At 46.0% G+C, this 17,979-nt stretch overlaps 1 protein-coding gene across 1 annotated transcript in view; it reads left to right on the top strand.

Moving 5' to 3' along the window:
• The first annotated feature begins 853 nt into the window (after positions 1-853).
• The window catches only part of OXR1 (oxidation resistance 1), a 318,551-nt gene continuing 301,425 nt past the window's right edge, over positions 854-17,979 (top strand). Inside the window, exon 1 of the mRNA XM_070392152.1 lies at positions 854-968. The gene's annotated coding sequence lies outside the window, so the exon portion shown is untranslated. The remainder of the gene's footprint in view (positions 969-17,979) is intronic.

Here is a 17,979-nt window from a genome sequence, read left to right as displayed (position 1 = left end):
TGGCAACGGGAACGGCCCCTCCTTCCCCAGGGTCACCAAAGGGCCGCGGCCGGTTCAGGTGTCACCACGGACCCGTCTCCAGTTTGCGCCCTTTTCCTATTGCAATTTACAGCCCGGTTGGTAGAGGGAAGGCGGAGGGCGCACGTCTGGAAGGAAGTAACAGCTCCCATAACAAGAACAAGATCGCCAAGGTCAGGGCGGGTGTCAGCGAACTCTGCAAAACCCTGCGGAATGAGGAGCCATACACGCCCCAAAAGATTAATCTTTCTACAATTTAGAAGCTGCTTCCAGAGCCCCCTTCAGCGCCCCCCCTCCCCGCCACCCCCATCCCCAAATGGGCTGTTGAATGTTGCCCTTTCCTTCTAGTCATTCCAGGCATCCAACAAACTTTGAGTCAGTTTCGTGTGGGGGAGCTTGCACATCGCTTTCACCCCACTGTCCTCCGTTTCTTTAGATGGCGGGAGCCCGAAATCGGGGCCGCCTCGGACTTAGCTCCGGCGCCGGTGCCCGCCGAGGAGGCTCTGGTCCCCCGCCTGGAGCGCAGAGCGCGGGCAGGGACCTCGCCGGCCGCGCGCTCTGGTCCTGGCCCCCCAACGCGGGGTGTGTGGGGGGGTGCAGCTCCCAGCCCTGGCTTCCGCAGGAGCTATTTTTAGAGGCGCAGCGCCCCCCCTTCCTCCCGGGCCTCCGGCGCCGTAGCTCGGGCAGGCGGCCGCCCGCGGCCTCCCCCGCCGCCGCGGCGCTTGGTACGGTCCACGCCGGCGGGCCCGGGCACTGAGCATGTCTGCAGCCGCTCGGAGGCCGCGGCGGCGGCGGGGGCAGCGCCGGGCTGCGTCAGGCTGAGCCCATTCCCCGCTCGGCCGCAGGAGCGCACGCGGGCGCCGCGCCGCCCAGCCCCGCCGAGAGGGGCGCACTCGCCGCCGCGGAGCCGCCGCCGCAGCTCACCGCAGCCCCCTCCCGGCGACCGGCAAGTAAGTTTGTGGGTGGGTTGGACGGTGGGGCGCCCCCGGGGGGCCCAGGCCGGCAGGTGGGAGGCGCGGCCGGCGCCCGGGAGAGCTGGCCGGCGGCGGTCCCCGGTGCCTGGCGCCTCGGCGAGCCTCTTGGCCATTGGCAAAGCGGGCGGCCGCCGGGAGGTTGGAGCGGAGGGGACCGGCCCGGCGGGAGGGCTGGACGGGGTCCCGCGGTGGTCGGGGAGAGAGGGAAGGACCCCGCGGCTAGAGAGGGACTGCCCAGGCCGGGGGTGGGCTGGTGCGGGGTGGGGAGGCTGGGCTGAGGATGCGGGCGCCCGGCCGCGAGCAGCCGCAGAGGGGAAGCGGGGTGTCTCCCGGGGGCAGGGTGGGAGCGGCTGAGAATGCAGTATGGGGGGCACAGGACAGGGTGTCTTGGCCGGAGCGGCGGTAGGGACGATGGGTGGGAAGTGGGGCGCGTGGCAAGCGGATTTGAACTAGAGCGAAGGACGCCGGTAGAAGGAAGGTATCGTGGGCTCCAGAGAACAAGTGGATCCTGATCATTTCGAGAAGCTCTACCAGGTCAGGACGATGTAATGCTGGAGAGGGGCAGCCTGGAATGGAGGTCCTCGGAGGGAGTCCGCGAGGCCACACGCTGGGAACCGGCTGGAGAGCGGGTGGATGCAGAAAGTGGCCTGGAAGGGCCGGCAGGAAAACCGCCGAGGGATTTGGGTGGAGGGAGGAGGAAGCAGCGCGGGGATCCGACGGAATTACAGGGCGGCTGGTCGGGTCGAAAGGGTTGGGGGCTCCGTGCGCTTCCCCCCCGCCCCCCGAATAGTGACTTAGTAGCGGTTCTCTGAGGTCCCCTTGCACCCAGGCCCTTCATCCGTCGCCTACCTGGCTGGGTCGCCCGGAGGCTCCCTCTAGTTTGGCTTGTGGGATATTTGGACGGACCTGGCTGCCGGGAAGGTGGTCAGTGACAGGGGCGCCGCCTTCGGTGATCCCCGGCACCCGCTGGTTGCCATGTGGGGTCTGAATGTGTGTGCTCCAGGGGGGTGAGGGGTGCGGTGCCCGCTCCAGGTCCCGGGAATCTGTGGTCTCGCCGGAGAGGTGCGGTGTTTGGGGCGGGGAAGTCGGGCAGAAGTCTGCAGCGTGCAACTGGCGGGGGGCATGTGAGTGAGGGTGCAGGTGCGCGGGCGCGTGTGTGCGCATCGCCCGCCCGTGGTCGCGTCTGCTGCTGCAGTCGGTCTCTACGACCGGATCGCCGGCGGCCCGGGGAAGGGATTTAAGGGAAACGTGCCTTCCTGCGTGTCTCCTACCCCCTTGCCCCTGGGTCACATTCTTTGCTTGTCCGATGATGTTCGTCTCTAGCCTTTCCCTGGCCCTCGCACCCCCCAAACCCGACGCTGGCCTTGTCCGCTCCTCTGATTCGGCCGTCCCTCCACTGCGGGAGGTGGGGGTCCCCGCGGTCAGAGGGGCTCTGGAATCCGCGGGTCCTTCCCCGGGGCGTCGCTCCGGAGGCCCGCAGTTCACTCTGCTGCCCCTGCAGGTGATTCGGTGACGGTGTCCCGCGGATTCAGGAAGCGCGATGGCTCCAAATGGCCAGCTGGAAGGAGATACCGGCGAGAGTAACCAGCACTTACTCGTTGGGGTGGATGGGGGTGTGTATAACCCCCCTCCCTCTTCTCCCACCCCCTCCCCCCTCCAAGTTACACACACATACATGTGACTTGAAAAGACCAGACTAGTAGGATAAACAAGCATCTAGTGCAAAAAAGCTTTATGTAAAAACGCCTCTTTGACTAGGAGAGATTGCACCCACCAACCCCAAGAAGGAAAGAAGCTTCTAGGGTTGGAAACTGGGGGACGAGAGATGGGGGGAGTTGGTGTTGCCACCAAGTCCCTGGCTTCTGGGAAATGAGGATGAAGGCAACTCTGGAAACCTGTGCCATCTGTGGAAGGACTAAAAAAAAAAAAAAAAAAAAAAAAGGGAAGTGAAAACCGTACCTACTGTCAGCTGGCATCTAAGAGGGCTTTGAGATTGTGAGTGTGCAACCATCAGAAATAGTTCTGGAGGTCCAAAGCACAGATTGTGCTGGAGGACTCAGATGAAGGCAAGTGAGAACTCTAAAAAAAGTGATGAGGGCCCTAACTGGTTTGGCTCAGTGGATAGAGCGTCAGCCTGTGGACTGCAGGGTCCCGGGTTCGATTCCAGTCGAGGGCAAGTGCCTTGGTTGTGGGCACATCTCCAGTAGGAGGTGTGCAGGAGGCAGCTGATCGATGTTTCTCTCTCATCGATGTTTCTAGCTCTCTATCCCTCTCCCTTCCTCTCTGTAAGGGGTCAATAAAATATATACTTTTTAAAAAGTGGTGAGGACCATGGTATGGGTTGTCTTGCAGAGTGATCACAGACCCCTGGATGGACACAGCAGAAAAGACGGTAAACTAATGACCAGGGCACGTCCTCTTATTACTCTAGGTGACAGTGGCTGGCCCGGGTTCTAGTACAGTGGCTATTGGAACATACCTTTCGAAATATGTCCATCCTTCAGGACATCTGTATGGTGAGAAGTTTGAACAAAAAGACTTGTGTTGTCATTTTCTGCTTCTATTACTGTTCCCCCCCCTATTGATTATTATTAGTAATTGTGATGAAGGTAAAATAAATTATTATTTTAGCCATTACTTCTGTTCTCCCCAGAGTGCCGTCCAAATAAAACATAACCTTATATTTTGCCCATTTTTTTGGTCTGCTGGTCAAGGAGGAGGGATTTTTGGGAAAATTGATTAGGGTGTCAAAGGCAGAATTTAGGTGCTTATAAGCCTGTGGAGGTGAAAGCTTCATTTATAGAATGCTAAATTTACTGTGACACCAGAAAACCCATTCCTCCTTATTCTTCACCTCCTGCATTGGAAATGCAAAGGATTATACCCCTAGTCCTCAGAAGCCTAATTTGACACTAATTTTTCTACACTAGAGGATTGTTCCCTAAACCCAGCTAAGGTTTAGGAAATAGTCAATGGAATCTTTGCTGCCCCAAGGTAAAGGCATTTTTTTTTTTTTTTTTAAAAAGGTGGTGACATGGCTTGAGGAGGCAGAATAATGAAAGAAATGTTAGTCTAAGTGGAATAAAAGACATCACTTTTTCTTACCTTGGGGCATCTTATTGATAGCTTAGAAAAGTGGTTCCCAGTTGGTCAATTTTGCCCCCCAGGGGGCACTGGCAATGTCAGGAGATGGTTTCTGGCTGTTACACCTTGGCAGAAGGGGTGCTCTGGCATTCAATGGGCAGAGGCCAGAGATGTTGCTAACATTCTACTAGGCACTGGATGGTCATTCATAACAAAAAAATGGCCTGACCCCAAATGTCAATAGTGTTGATGTTGAGAAACCCTGGCTTAGAACACAATATGATTATTTTTAAAAGCCACTCCTGTTAGGATGCTTCAAATATGCCTGTTGGAAGTCTACCTAGATAGAACATCAAGAGTAGTTAATATTAAGAGGTTTTCTTTGCAAAATGTCCCCATCTTAAAAAAACACTTGTTTTAAGGAAACTAAAAATGTTTCCTGTTAATAGGATGTCTTACCAGCCTTCAAAAAAGATTCCGAAAATGTGTCAGGAATGTCTAAAATGACAGGTCATATAGTATGCATGTGAGCGGAGCAAACATGTTTGATAAAAACAAAACTGTTCAGCTACCATATTTTTCACTGAACTGGTTTGGTAACTGTCTTTTAAAATACATAGTTTTAATGTTTAAAATTATAATTTAACTAAAATTACAACCAATAAGTTCTTCATGTAGTGAGGGATTGTAGAGAATCAGAGACTGTTAGGTGAACATTTATCAGAAGCCTCATGAAATGTTCCAAAATGAAACCTTATATCTGTAGACATCTATACAGGAAGGTCGGAATCCCATATAACTTTCATGTATTTAGTTTCAATTTTAAATCAACAGCATGACATGTATTGAGAAATAAACCTTTCTAGCCTGTAGCATACTACTCTACCTAGAGAGGAAGAACAATAGCTTACAGCCTTAAATGTAATGAGATCAGGGAAGTGTTCTCATATCGATTGTATGCAGGAACTCAGAACACTTACTAGGTAAAAGCTTTGTCATCATCACACTGGGGCCTAGAGGAACTAAAGAGAATAGGTCAGTGTTTCTACAGGCTCTCCTGCCCTCCCCACCTCCACCCCGCATCTCCTTTGTTGATTGGTTGGTTTCAGAATCCATTCTGCAGGGATCATCATTAAGGCTCCTTCCTTCCCTTCTCATTCTAATAACCATTCCCTCCATCCTTGGCCATTACCATCCTTCAGTCCCTCAGGAATTCATGTAGCAGAGGAGACTTTATACTCCTGCCATTCCCCTTGGGCACCCAGTAACCCCTCCTCTTCTCCTTTGTGTACAAACACAAACAGCTCCCTTCTGCTTCCCAGATGAGTGTCTTTCTTGGAAAAGGGCAGTGGGAGAGCCCTTGTTTTCCACAAAGGTAACCTCAGTTTCTCTGCTGGCATCTTTCAATTGCTTTGTTCAATGACCTATTGTTGCTGTCGGGAAGGCTTTGTCCTTCCCAAGGGAATAGTGAAAGAACTGAGGAAAACAGCTTCAGCCTGAGCAGCACTGGTGTTGAAAGAATGCACTGATCACTGGACTGTGTGAAAGCTTAAGAATATGATTAAACCAAGGAGAATCATAGTTTTATAAATTCAAGCATTTGCCAATTCATAAGTAGGTTCTGTTCTAGGCATTGGGACTCTCGCATTTGCAAAGCTGAGCTGCCTTGTGCATTGCAACCAGTTGGCAGAACCAAGGGAAAAGGGCCACATGCTAACCTGACTAACTCAGGGAATGCCTGCGTGGCGGCCTTGCAAACTCACAAACCTAAAGTAATCACAAAGGGTCATCTGATATTAAAAACCTTTAGAATCAGACAAATTTGAATTCAAATCTCTATTCTTTAGTTAGTAGCTGTGAAACTGAAGCAAATTACTAGACTTTCCAGCTTGTCCTGTCTTTTGAGAATCACACCCACCAGATTACGGGTGTGCCTCTTGTGGTGATTGAGTGACCTATGGGTGTAAAGATCTTAGCGTGATGCCCGGGTCCCTTGTTTGTCCTTGTACACGCCTGCCACACTTCAGCTGTGCCTTCAAAAGTGATCATTCACTTTGGAAAGCAGACTCACTGTCAAGAATCAGAAAATCTCATTTCCATTGGCTTCTGTTAGAAAATACGAGAGAGACTTCATGGCTGTGACTGAGGAGAGGAGGGGACTCTGGCTCCAGCTAGGACCTGATTTAGGGCTCAAACCATGTGTCCAGGTCCTCATTTCCCCACTGCACTTCCTTGGCTCCATTCCTGAAGGGCTCTTTCCTTGGGGCTCCGAGATGGCTGCCTGAGGCTTGCAGGGCTTCATGTTCCCAGATTCCCATGTCAAGAAGAGGGAGTCTTCCTGTTGTTCTCGCAGAGGAAGCTGCTCTTTCCAGAGATCCCAGCAAAGACCCCCTCCCATCACACTGGCTCTAATCAGGCAAAGAGCCTACTCTTCCACCGCAGTGGCCAGAGGACAGTGCACTCTTGTGGGGAGGTGTGCTTTCCCACGGAAAGGGGGAAGATGGTTTTTGAGAAGGGGGATTGTAGGTCTGATAGGCAGATAAACAATGGAGGGCCACCATGGCACTTGTCCCCCATCCCAAAGGTTGTAGTTGTGGTTTTCTTTCTTTCATTTGAGTCATGGGTAACGGTTAGAGAATTCTTTCTTCTCTGTTACTGAATGTACCTTTCTAGTGATGGATCTAAATCAGTGGTTCTCAACCTGTGGGTCGTGACCCCTTTGGCGGTCGAACGACCCTTTCACAGGGGTCGCCTAAGACCATCCTGCATATCAGATATTTACATTACAATTCATAACAGTAGCAGCATTACAGTTATGAAGTAGCAACGAAAATAATTTTATGGTTGGGTCACAACATGAGGAACTGTATTTAAAGGGCCACAGGGTTGAGAACCACTGAAAATCTTCATGATTAAATTAACCCAATGCACATTAGCTCTCTTCCTACAGTATACATCTTTAGACTGGCCTTAGGTAGACACTAGGACTCATGTTTTGTTACAAAAAAAAATGTTTGTTAAAGGGACAAATGAGTACATTTTCTTACATTGAGTACTTGGTTGTAGGATCACAATTTTCTATAAAATACCAGAAGTAGCTATCATCATGTAATTTCCTGTCTGCGTCTTTGGATCGTGGATGAACTTGCTGGCCTCTGGCTTTCCATCCACAGACCAAATTGTAATAGACATAAAGGCTACTAACATTTATGCAACAAACAATTCTTTAGTGTTTGAAAACTGCTAAACATGCACAACTAACAAAATATTCCAGAAGAGTTAATTGGTTAAATCTTTATTCAAAAATTCTACAATCCTGATTGGGGCTATTGTCACAGCAGTCTCTTAAATGCAGTTGTTTCCTAAGATATAATGAGGTCTTACATTGTGGATTAATATATTAATGGACTAAGGATTCTTTATCTCATCTATTTTGAACTCTCTGTATAGATCACAGTGACAGGCTGTCGCAAACACATATCACACATTTAGCGGAAGAATGCTAACAGCCATGATAAATGGCTCTGAGCAAAAACTATGTTCTTCTGTCTTTATTCATCTAAATCATTTAGCAATATAAATGCATGTAAGTGCCGGATTTTAAAATGTTTCAGGATAGGAAAATGGAGTCACATATTTTTAAAGCTCACTTTCAGGTACTCTAAAATATCATCTACTTGCGGTGAGTGAGGTGATTCAGTATAGCAGTTGGTTTCCCCATAGTTCCCAACATGAGGGAAAATACGTTCTAGCACATGAAGTTAAAAAGGGGAAAACAATAGGAATCAGCATGGCATTCATTACCTGTTAGATCTATTCAGAGCTTAAATTGGTAAGAGAGCCAAGGAGATTTAAAGGTGCCTTTTATGCCAATGAAGTGTCACTGCAGCGAGTTCTTCACTCATTATCACCATATTTTAAAATTTCAAATGAGTAATCATATTGATTAGTGTTCAGCAGAGGTAGAGTAAGATACCGTTTTTAATGATCGGAACTATAAAATGAACAACCAAGAGGGGAAAAGAACCATTCTGGTGCTATGGAAATGTTCAGCAATTTTTAGAAAAATCTAGGAAGATATTTTAAAAATTTTTCTAGAAGTGGGGGGGGGGGGCGGGGGGGCGTGAGGGGGAGGGGAGAGATCCATCCATCAGCTGCCTGCCTCCCACACACCCCCGACCCGAGATGGAACCTGCAACTTGGGTGTGTGCCCCGACCAGGAGTGGAACAAGGGGATGATTCTCTAACAAACTGAGGCACATCAGCCAGGGCTAAGGAGATATTTTAATGTAGCCTTATAGGCACAGCTATTGATTATGTTATCTATTAAGAGTTTTGTGTTTTGGTGCCAGGCACACATCATGTTTCTTATGAAATGTTATGGGGAAACTTTTCTCTGGCTATTGCAGTTGTCAGAGTCCCATAACTGAATTAAATAGAAACTGATTCTGGTTAATTTAAACAAAAAGGAATTCATTGGAATTGAAGGAAGTGCTGAAGAGTAAGGCCTTGGAAAGGATAATACACTGCTGGGATGAATCAGCTCTGATGTTTTCCATCATTGTGCCACTGTGCTCAAGACTTAGATGTGAGAGAGAGGGAGAAAAAGAGGGAGGAAGGATGGAAGGGAGGGAGGGAGGGAGGGAGGGAGGAAGGAAGGAAGGAGGGAAGGAAGGAAGGGAGGGAGGGAGGGAGTGTATTTGAGGAAGAACAGGGCATCTTGACTGATGGCCCCACAATGTGTTTAATGAGCCCAGGAGTTACCCCAAGGCATAATCTATCACCTGTGCTATCAGAAGGAAAGAGATACTGGGCAGGCACACTCAACTAACGCCCACTACATACATTCAGGATGGGGAAACTTGCTCCAATGATGATGAATTACTAGAAAGATAAAGGGAAAAAGAAAAAAAACTGATTGTATTATCTAAATAGTATGTATAGGGAAGACAAAAATATTGTGTTAGTCTCCTAGGACTGCTCTAACAAAGTATCATAATTTGGGTGGCTTGACACAGCCAGTTTATTCTCAGTTCTGGAGGCTAGAAGGGCAGGGCTGTTCTCTGGAGACTCAAGGGGGAGAATTTCTTACATGCTCTTTTCTTAGCTTCTGGTACTGCTGGTTAGTAATCCTGGTGTTCCTTGGTTTGTAGCTGCATCTCTGCCTCCATCATCACATAGAGTTCATTCTCCCCCATGACTCTGACTTCTACTAAGGACACCAGTCATATTGGATTAAGGGCCCACTCTATTCCAGTATGACCTCTTCTTCTTGTAAGCAATCTCATCTGTAATTAAACGATTTCCAAATAAGACCACATTCTGAGGTCCCAGGAAGCACATGAAATTTGGGGAGACACTGTCCAACCTTGTACAAATGTGATGTGGATAAAACCAACAACAATACACATAGCTAGGTCTGAAGAGTGAGAGGGGGTAGTAGCCTATTGTTCTGTTACAAAACTACACCTACCTATCGTGGGCCTGGCTTTAGGCACCGTTTTCCAAATGATCCTGTGTTCACTGGAGAACGAGTGGAAAAACAATTTGTTCTTCAAGGTCATTTTTTTTTGAACTCTAGACTATAAACTTGACAAAGAGGAATTTAAGATAAATATGAGCATCCAAATGGCAAAGGTATAGTCTCTATTGCTCATTCAGAGAGAACCAGGACCTATGGCTGGAAGTTTCAGGAAAGCCGATTTCCTCTCTCTATAAGCAGGAACATTCTCATATTAATGCGATTCAGCAGAAGAGATCTTAAGCTGTTCAAGATTATTTCCCTCTAGGAATACAATAGGACACTAGGGACCTAAAAAACCTTTATTGAGCATCCAGCACAGTATTATAAGCCAGTGCATGTAGAAGTAAACGTGGCAGACATAGTCTCTACCTCGTACACAGATAAACATTTTAGAGATGTATTACCATAGTGATGAAGAGCGGAATAGTATGGATATAGTATCTGGCACAAATCAGTAACTATTTTGTTAAATGCATTTATTCTTTAATCATAGTCTCCTTTACACATATAAGTTGGAGTTGTTTACCTGGAGTACTTACCCGGTCATTATCAGCCCTGCCACAATCATTTACATGGTTTTTTCATAGCCTGCTGCTTACCTAGGATGACCTTGCTTAAATACCCCTCTCTGTTTCATTTTTACCATCTTAAAAATTGGTTGAAAGTGAGGGGTCATTTTTCTCCTTAATCTCTTTTCTCCTCTAGGCCACCTTGGCCAGCCAGCATAGGTAGCCCCGAAACTCTGAAGTTCATACATTAATATGAAGACTGAGGAGACTGTGGCTAAAGCAGTGTTTCTCAAACTGGTTCTATGTGAGATGAATTTGGGTGGTATATGGATATGTATTGAATTGAATTGAATGGATTTTGAATCTGTTCTGTCAATGTTTCTATTAAGGCAAGGAAAAAGTTTCAATTGGTGCTAGTTTTTTATGCCTCTTCAATATGCATATAGCTCCCATTTTAATAAAGAGTAGACTTTAAACCACAGAGCTTTCAGAAGTCTAGTAAAATGGTTTTGTTTTCATGGTATTCACTTTTACCTTTATTTTCTATTCATGCTAAGTGCTAGCTTCCATATAAAGTAATGACACAAAGCTTTCTTTAAAATTCATGCATTTAAATTAAAAAAAAATGGTATGATGTTTAAAATAATCAAGAATATAGTATATACCTGATGGTTCATGTCCAGACTTTCTTCTCTGCTCTTTCTGGCACTCCGTGGTGTTATAGACACCTGGGAGCAGCTATACTTGGAAGAGTCCCCACTTCCCTCATCAGTTCAGATGATGAATCCACTGGCCCAGAGAAAGGGAAACCTGTGCATATAAATATGGCTTTGCATGGTTTACCATGCCTAGATTCTGTGTATTTCTGAACTATCCTTCAAAGATAATTCAAAATTATCTTTGTTGTTGTTTTGTTTTGTTCTAGCTTCTAAAGAATATTCTTAGCCTGATAGAATGGATGACCGGATAATTGATGTGATTCTCCACTGTTTTTATTTCTTGTCCCCACCCCCAATCCCGCTATTAGTGATAGTGCACAGACTTCAAAGAAGAAGTAAGGAGATTTTTTTTTCATTTTTACAGTTCTTACATTTTACTATCTCAGCGAATCAATGATGCTGCTGAGGATTTTTAAAATTTTCATGTCTTGTACATGTTGTAACAGGTTTTTCTGTAAGTCATATAATATGGATTAGCAGTTTTCTGTCCCAGTCTTCAGCTCTCCAATTCCTAGTCATAGGAAGCAACCACTTTTTTCCTGGTGTTTGCCTCCACATCCCTAACTGCATACTTTGAGTTCCAGATGTTTATATTTGCTTTTTCTCTTGGCTTCCTAGATTAACCGCTATGGAAGATAAAGATTTATATATTTTACTAGCCTCCCTCCATCTTCTCCCTCCTCCACCTTCCCACTATTCCCAATATTATTTCATTTTTTTAATAAAAATAAAATTCAGGAGTTCTGTGTCCACTTAGGATATAGAAAAGTCACTCCCACCCTTCCGATGAGAAAGAGTGGGTCATACACAACATCATAACTGTCTTGAGCCCATCAAGAGCTTAGGCCACAGGATAAGCCAGTGAACTGAAATTCGAAGAAGGTCATGCCTTTCCAAGGAGAGATGGGACACAATCCCTTTCATCTTTGGCAGGGCATATGAAGAAGAAACAGTTTCCATAAAAATGAATAGGAAGAGTACACTCCTTCATAGCAGCATTATTCAGGGTAGCCAAGGGGCCGGAGCAACCCAGGTGTCCATTGACAGATGAATGGATGAACAAAACGTGGTACACACATACAAAAGAATATTATTCAGCCTTAAAAAGGAAGGACAGTCTGACACATGCTGCAGCATGGAAGACATGCAGACATGTTAGGTGAAAGAAGTCAGTCACAAAAAGTTAAATACTTGTATGAGCCCGCTTATATAAAGTACCTTGAATAGTCAAATTCATGGAGATAGAAAGTGGAATGGTGGGTGTCAGGAGTTCGGGGATGAGGGGGGAATGGAGAGCTATTGGTTAATGGGACAGAATTTCAGCTTTGCGAAAGGAAACCCCTTCTGGAGATGGAAGATGATTAAGTTTGTGCAACAGCATAATGGACTTAATGCCAGTGAACTATATATACACTTAAAATGGTTAAGATAGTAAAATTTTTGTTATGTATATTTTACCACAACTAAAAATAATAGTAGCTCTAGCCAGTTTGGCTCAGCGGATAGAGCATTGGCCTGCAGACTAAAGGGTCCTGGGTTTGATTTCGGTCAAGGGCACATGCCCAGGTTGTGGGCTTGATCCCCCGTAGGGGGCATGCAGGGGGCAGATTGATGTTTCTATCTCTCTCTTCCTCTCCCTACCTCTCTGAAATCAATAAAAATATATTTTAAAAATAAAAAAATAATAGTAAAAAGATTTTAAGGAGCGAGGAAGAAGAAAGCATTTACACTCCTTAATACATTCTTCAAAGTCACTGAGAGCTAGCAGGATAGTTTTCCCCAGGGGCCTCTGCTCAGTACTTGCTAGAAGTCAGGGGCCAGGGAAGTTGGCCAGAGAGAGAGCCCGTAGTTCCACACGCATGCAGGTAGTGAGACGCTGCCTCTGGGGACAGGCACAATCTCACATACAGCCCCAGGTTCTTCTCTCATGCAAAAGCCTCAAGGCACTGGGAGAGGGGAGAAACCCCACTGGACCAGGAGCTTACATTGGATGAACACGGAGTTCTGCTACCGATCCAGAGCATATTTTGGTTGTCACGGAAGGAGGGAGGAGCACAAAGTTGAGGAAAAACCAGCCCAAGGCCTAGGTTCATAGGGCCTGAAATTGAGAAGAGACTCGGAGAACTCAAACGCTTATAGCAGCTGTATTCACAATTGCCAAAACTTGGCAATAACCCAGATCCCCATCAGTTAGAGAATGGATAAACAAATTGTGGTAATATTTCATAGAGTGGAATTCTACTTGGCAATAAAAAGGTATAAAAGGAGAGTTGCTGAACTCACCACTGCGCCAACGCTCACTGAGAATAACCATCAGGGAGGGAGCCATGAATATTTCATGAAAAGCATGGCACTTTGGAAAATGCAAAGGCTTAGGAGATCAAGATGATTATGTAGAAAGCAGGAGTAGCTTTGAAGGGTTGGTTGTAAGGAGAGGAGGCGTCTAGAGGTCATATATTTCTAGGCAAGAAAAACTCCTAGATGCTATCTGAATTCCATCATGACACATAAAATACTACTGATTTATAAAATGTTCTATTTATATAACTCAACATCTATAAATATCTTCACAGCTTTCCCCCTACCCTAAATGCATGTCAGGTTGATCATATATTCTTCAAGGTTAAAGGATCTTTAGAATTCATTTAAAATCCTTCAAGCACAGGGTTTGTGTGTGTGTGTGTGTGTGTGTGTGTGTGTGTGTGTTTACCTGTTGGTTGTGGATATGGATAGAATCCAGTTAGTATACAACTTGGATAGAGAAAATGACAGCTTCATTGTTATTAACCTCATTCAGATCTAGCATCCTCCTTCTTCATGGGTGTGGGCCACCGACCACAGGAGCACCAGCAGCCCGTGACTTTGATACCAGTAAGTCACAGAAAACATCGTATCACATTACAGTTGTTTGCAGATATTAAAAAAAAAATCATTTGTGTTTATCTCTACTTTGAAAGTTTGGTGGTTATTAGACCTGCTGTTCGATATATTTTTATTTAAAGTATTAGTAAAGAAACACATGTACCATGCCACAAATTCATCCATTTAAAATTTGGTAACTGAACTGCATTATGGTTAGTTTCCTTTGTAATCCTGTGTATCTCTCTTAGGAGAGGTCATAGACTTGAACAGACTCCCTCTGGGATTTCATAGCATGAAAAAAGTCTAAGAACTTACCTCCTTTCTTCGACTCTCAGTAGTAAGTTCCATTCAGTGCCCATGGCTTGGTCCAGGAAGCCTGAGCTATTGAGTGTTCTCATTTACTGCACTTGTGCTTGATCTGCCAGGCACCAGCTGTGCCATTCGTAAGAAATGTTTGTTCTAGCAGGTTTCATGCCAACTGGTGCGAGCAGCGGGCGCTCTTGAGAACCTGTACATTCTGTGGCTAAGAGGCCTCCGCTATAGTGGGGCCAGTGCCGCCCTAGAAGCAATGTCCCACCGTGTGATACATTTTAACCTTGCCCTTCCATAGCCTAGGTTTTAGCGCACCAACCCACATCAGTGTCTCTGGACCTCTGCACCCTTGGTGGGGAGATGGGCAGCTCTGACAGAGGCCATTCTGGTGGGGCCCACTGTATGTGCTTGTGAGGACATGAAGGACGAGTGATGTCAGGCTTTGGAGCCAGAGGTCAGGGGTCAGGGCTATTCTTTTTCCAGTTTTGATTTGGTTTCCTGGCAGGCTGAGTGTGATTTCAATGAACACACCTCCCTTGCCAAGAACTCTGTATTCTCTTATTATCTTTTAAGTTATATTTATTCTCCATGATAACATGCTGGAGCAAATTGGGTGACTGAAATGCCAGCAGTGGTAGTGGTTTAATGAGGATCCATCCGGACCCTTGGGAATGGGAGGATTGCTTCCCCAGGAGTATCCTGTATAATAAAACCCTAATATGCAAATCTCCCAAATGGCGGAACTACCAGTTGCTATGATGTGCACTGACCACCAGGGGGCAGACGCTCAACGCAGGTGCTGCCCCTGGTGGTCAGTGCGCTCCCACAGGAGGAGCACAGCTCAGCCAGAAGCTGGCTCAAGGCTGGTGAGCGCAGTAGTCGTGGCAGCGCTAAGGACCCATCCAGCAGGGCCGGCCAGCCAACCTCCTGCGTCCCCTCCCCCCAGCTGGCCTGGTCCCATCGCCCTGATTGGGTGGGCTGGCCGGACCTCACCTGTGCATGAATTTGTGCACTGGGCCCCTAGTTATTTTATAATTAGATAGAGAATGATCTGACAGTACATTTTCTAAATATTTCAGGATAGCTCATTTCATTTTTGACAACTTTGATGGGAAGTTTTCCTCTTTGGGGATAAAAATCTGCTTTTGCTTCACCTCAGTTGTTGACTAGGACTGGTCTGTAAAACCTCACAATCATCTAGGAATTTTCCTGAAGTTACTCAGATGCTCTTACTGTGATTTTCCTGATGTGTCTAGGAATGCAGATCACAGAGAAATCTTCCAAATCAAATTTTATCTTGGCAAAAATAAACTTACTGGGAAACATTAGCCTTAGGCTGCGTGGAACATTTTTCTAACAAATGTTTGGGATCTGAGTATGTGTCAGGGGATATAATAAGGTGCAAAGCAGACATGATCCCTGTTCTCCTGGGTGTCAAGGGTAGGGTGCTAGTTATAGTACCAGGAAGATGCTCTGAAGACCAGGCAGTTGGGGTTGGAGGCTGAGGCTGAGAAAGGAGGGGGTCCCTTGCTTGAGTGCTCCATGGGGCTGGCATTGGGGGCAGGAGTAGAGGGGTATTCTGGGCAGAGGCAACAGCTTGGCACATAAGAGGAAATGAAAGATGATCAGTGTGGCTGGGGCAAGGGTGAGGGTGGGGCCAAATGGAGGTGGAAGGATAAGCCAGCATCAGACAATGATGCAGCTTCTTGGCCAGGCAGAGAATTTTGATCTTTGAAGCAATAGGTGGCATAATCAACTATCCTTTATTGAAGCAGAGATAATTCTCCCCCTGCCCCAAGAGATAGATAACATTAAGCAAAAGCAGGATGGGTAGCAATTTTAAAAAATAAGTCTGCCATTTGAACACAACGGACATGATGCATGTACCCAATACATAGACATAATTACATATATTCTTCCCTCACCTCTGGGTAGCAAGCTGATGTAGCAGCAGAAAGGAAGGGGTCTGAAGATGTGATCTGGATTCTTGTGGATGAATTGAAGCCTCTGTTGCTCTGAGCCAGGGAGAGTTTGTAAGAGACAAAACAATGTGTTAACGTTCCCTTCCTGTTGCCATTCCCTTTTAATAGCATTGCATCTTGTAAACTAGATTTGAGGTAGTAGATTCCTATTTTTTCTCATATACAGAAATGAGAGACTGTGTTGCTGTGTATTACCAAAGCAGACATAAATTGTAGCTGGCGGGTTCCTGGTTACAGCCTCGCTATGTGAAATACATGGCTACATTCATTGGTTATGCATTTGCTTTTAGCATGAGGCATTCTAGAGTCTATTGTTCAACAAGTAAGATATCACAGCCCCAGTAATGGTCTCTAACACGAATAACAAGATTAGAGGGACAAGCAGTAAAAATAATGAAAGACAAATTATCCTCTGTTTCTAGTAACTTAGCCATGAAACACATTTATGTTCTCATTTGGACGTTAAATAGCTAGAAAGTATGAGTCAGTCATTTTGGATGCAAACTTCTGCCACAGCTTCATTCCATTTGGTACCCTAGGCATCAGTTTCTGACAGGGAAGAAAAGAGACATGGTAATAAAAATGAATCTTTCAAGTGTCCTGTGGCCCTAACGTGGAAAGCAAAGGAACCAATATAAATTTCTGATACAAGTTTATGCTAGTGTTTTTTTTTTTTTTCATGATTTCTCTAGGAAGAGATACATATGGCATCTATAAATTGGGATCCCCCAAGGCTAAAAGGAACTCTAGAGCAGCGGTTCTCAACCTGTGGGTCGCGACCCGTTTGCGGGTCGAACGACCCTTTCACATGGGTCGCCTAAGACCATCAGAAAACACATATATAATTACATATTGTTTTTGTGATTAATCACTATGCTTTAATTATGTTCAATTTGTAACAATGAAATTGGGGGTCACCACAACATGAGGAACTGTATTAAAGGGTCGCGGCATTAGGAAGGTTGAGAACCACTGCTCTAGAGGAATCAGAGGCACTAGTAAGACTCACTTTATCTTACATGGATGCCTGTCTTATGAATAATAATTTCTGTGAAGAAGGGTTATGAGATAGGTAAGCCCTTTGGCTAAAAATAGAGCCTGGGTTACTAATCTATAAGAAGAGGTGCTCTGTCTGTGATAAGTCAGTGACCAGGAAACATTGCCCTCCCTGGTACAGCCTGAATGGTCTCTAAGTATGTTATGAAGCCTCTTGGTCAGCTCCCCTCCCATTTAAAGGAGAAAATACAATAAACACTGATTTTCCACAAGGTGTCATAGAGAATATACTGAGGTATTTGTTATCCCTTGCAGTCACCTAATAGGAAAAATAGGTTTCTCTTCCTCGGTAATTTAATGGGGAAAAGCATCACATTTTCAGAAGAAAAATCCTGCGCAGGAGGAAGCAACATGAAGATGATGAAACTTGGTTGTGCTGTGTGTAGTGAAGTGAGGCTTGATAATCCATCATCTTGGTGACACCAAAAAATAGTTCTCATCTTTGAATCCACAGGAGATTGTTTCGTAAACAAAAATGGGCACTCACACTTAAATTTGGGGTTTGCTCCGAAGTATTCGGTTTGTTATCAGTTATTGTTTCTGCAGTAGGTACAAGCATATGTAGCTAAGGCAACAGAGCCTCCATGGGCTCTTCCAGCCAGATGGGGTGCTCTGTCTCTTGTGGGAAGTGGCTGGACTCCACACCGCTGTGCAGGGGAGTTTCCTGTGCATTTGGATCTCATTCTGTGTGATCTTCTACATAAAGGCAGGAGGTATGAAGCACATCCTGTTGTCCTGGCTGTGCCCATGCAGAATGCAGAGGCTGCTGGCTGGGACCTACAGTGGCAGCGTAGGGACAGGTGGGCCATGCAAACAGATGGGGTTTCTGGGCAATGAGAATTCAGCAGTGGCAGGCAAAGTGTATCGGAAGAGGTGGGGGCCTCCTCAAGTTTTGGGAAAGGAAGAAAAGAGAAAGCTAGACCTGCAGAAGTCCAAGTG

The sequence above is a fragment of the Myotis yumanensis genome, unplaced genomic scaffold (assembly GCF_028538775.1).
Source record: "Myotis yumanensis isolate MYYU_CA2020_CCGP unplaced genomic scaffold, mMyoYum1.0.hap1 SCAF_15, whole genome shotgun sequence".
NCBI classification, from domain to species: Eukaryota; Metazoa; Chordata; class Mammalia; order Chiroptera; family Vespertilionidae; genus Myotis; species Myotis yumanensis.
The sequence above is the reverse complement of the archived record's forward strand: the minus strand, read 5'-3'. Positions and strand labels throughout refer to the sequence as shown.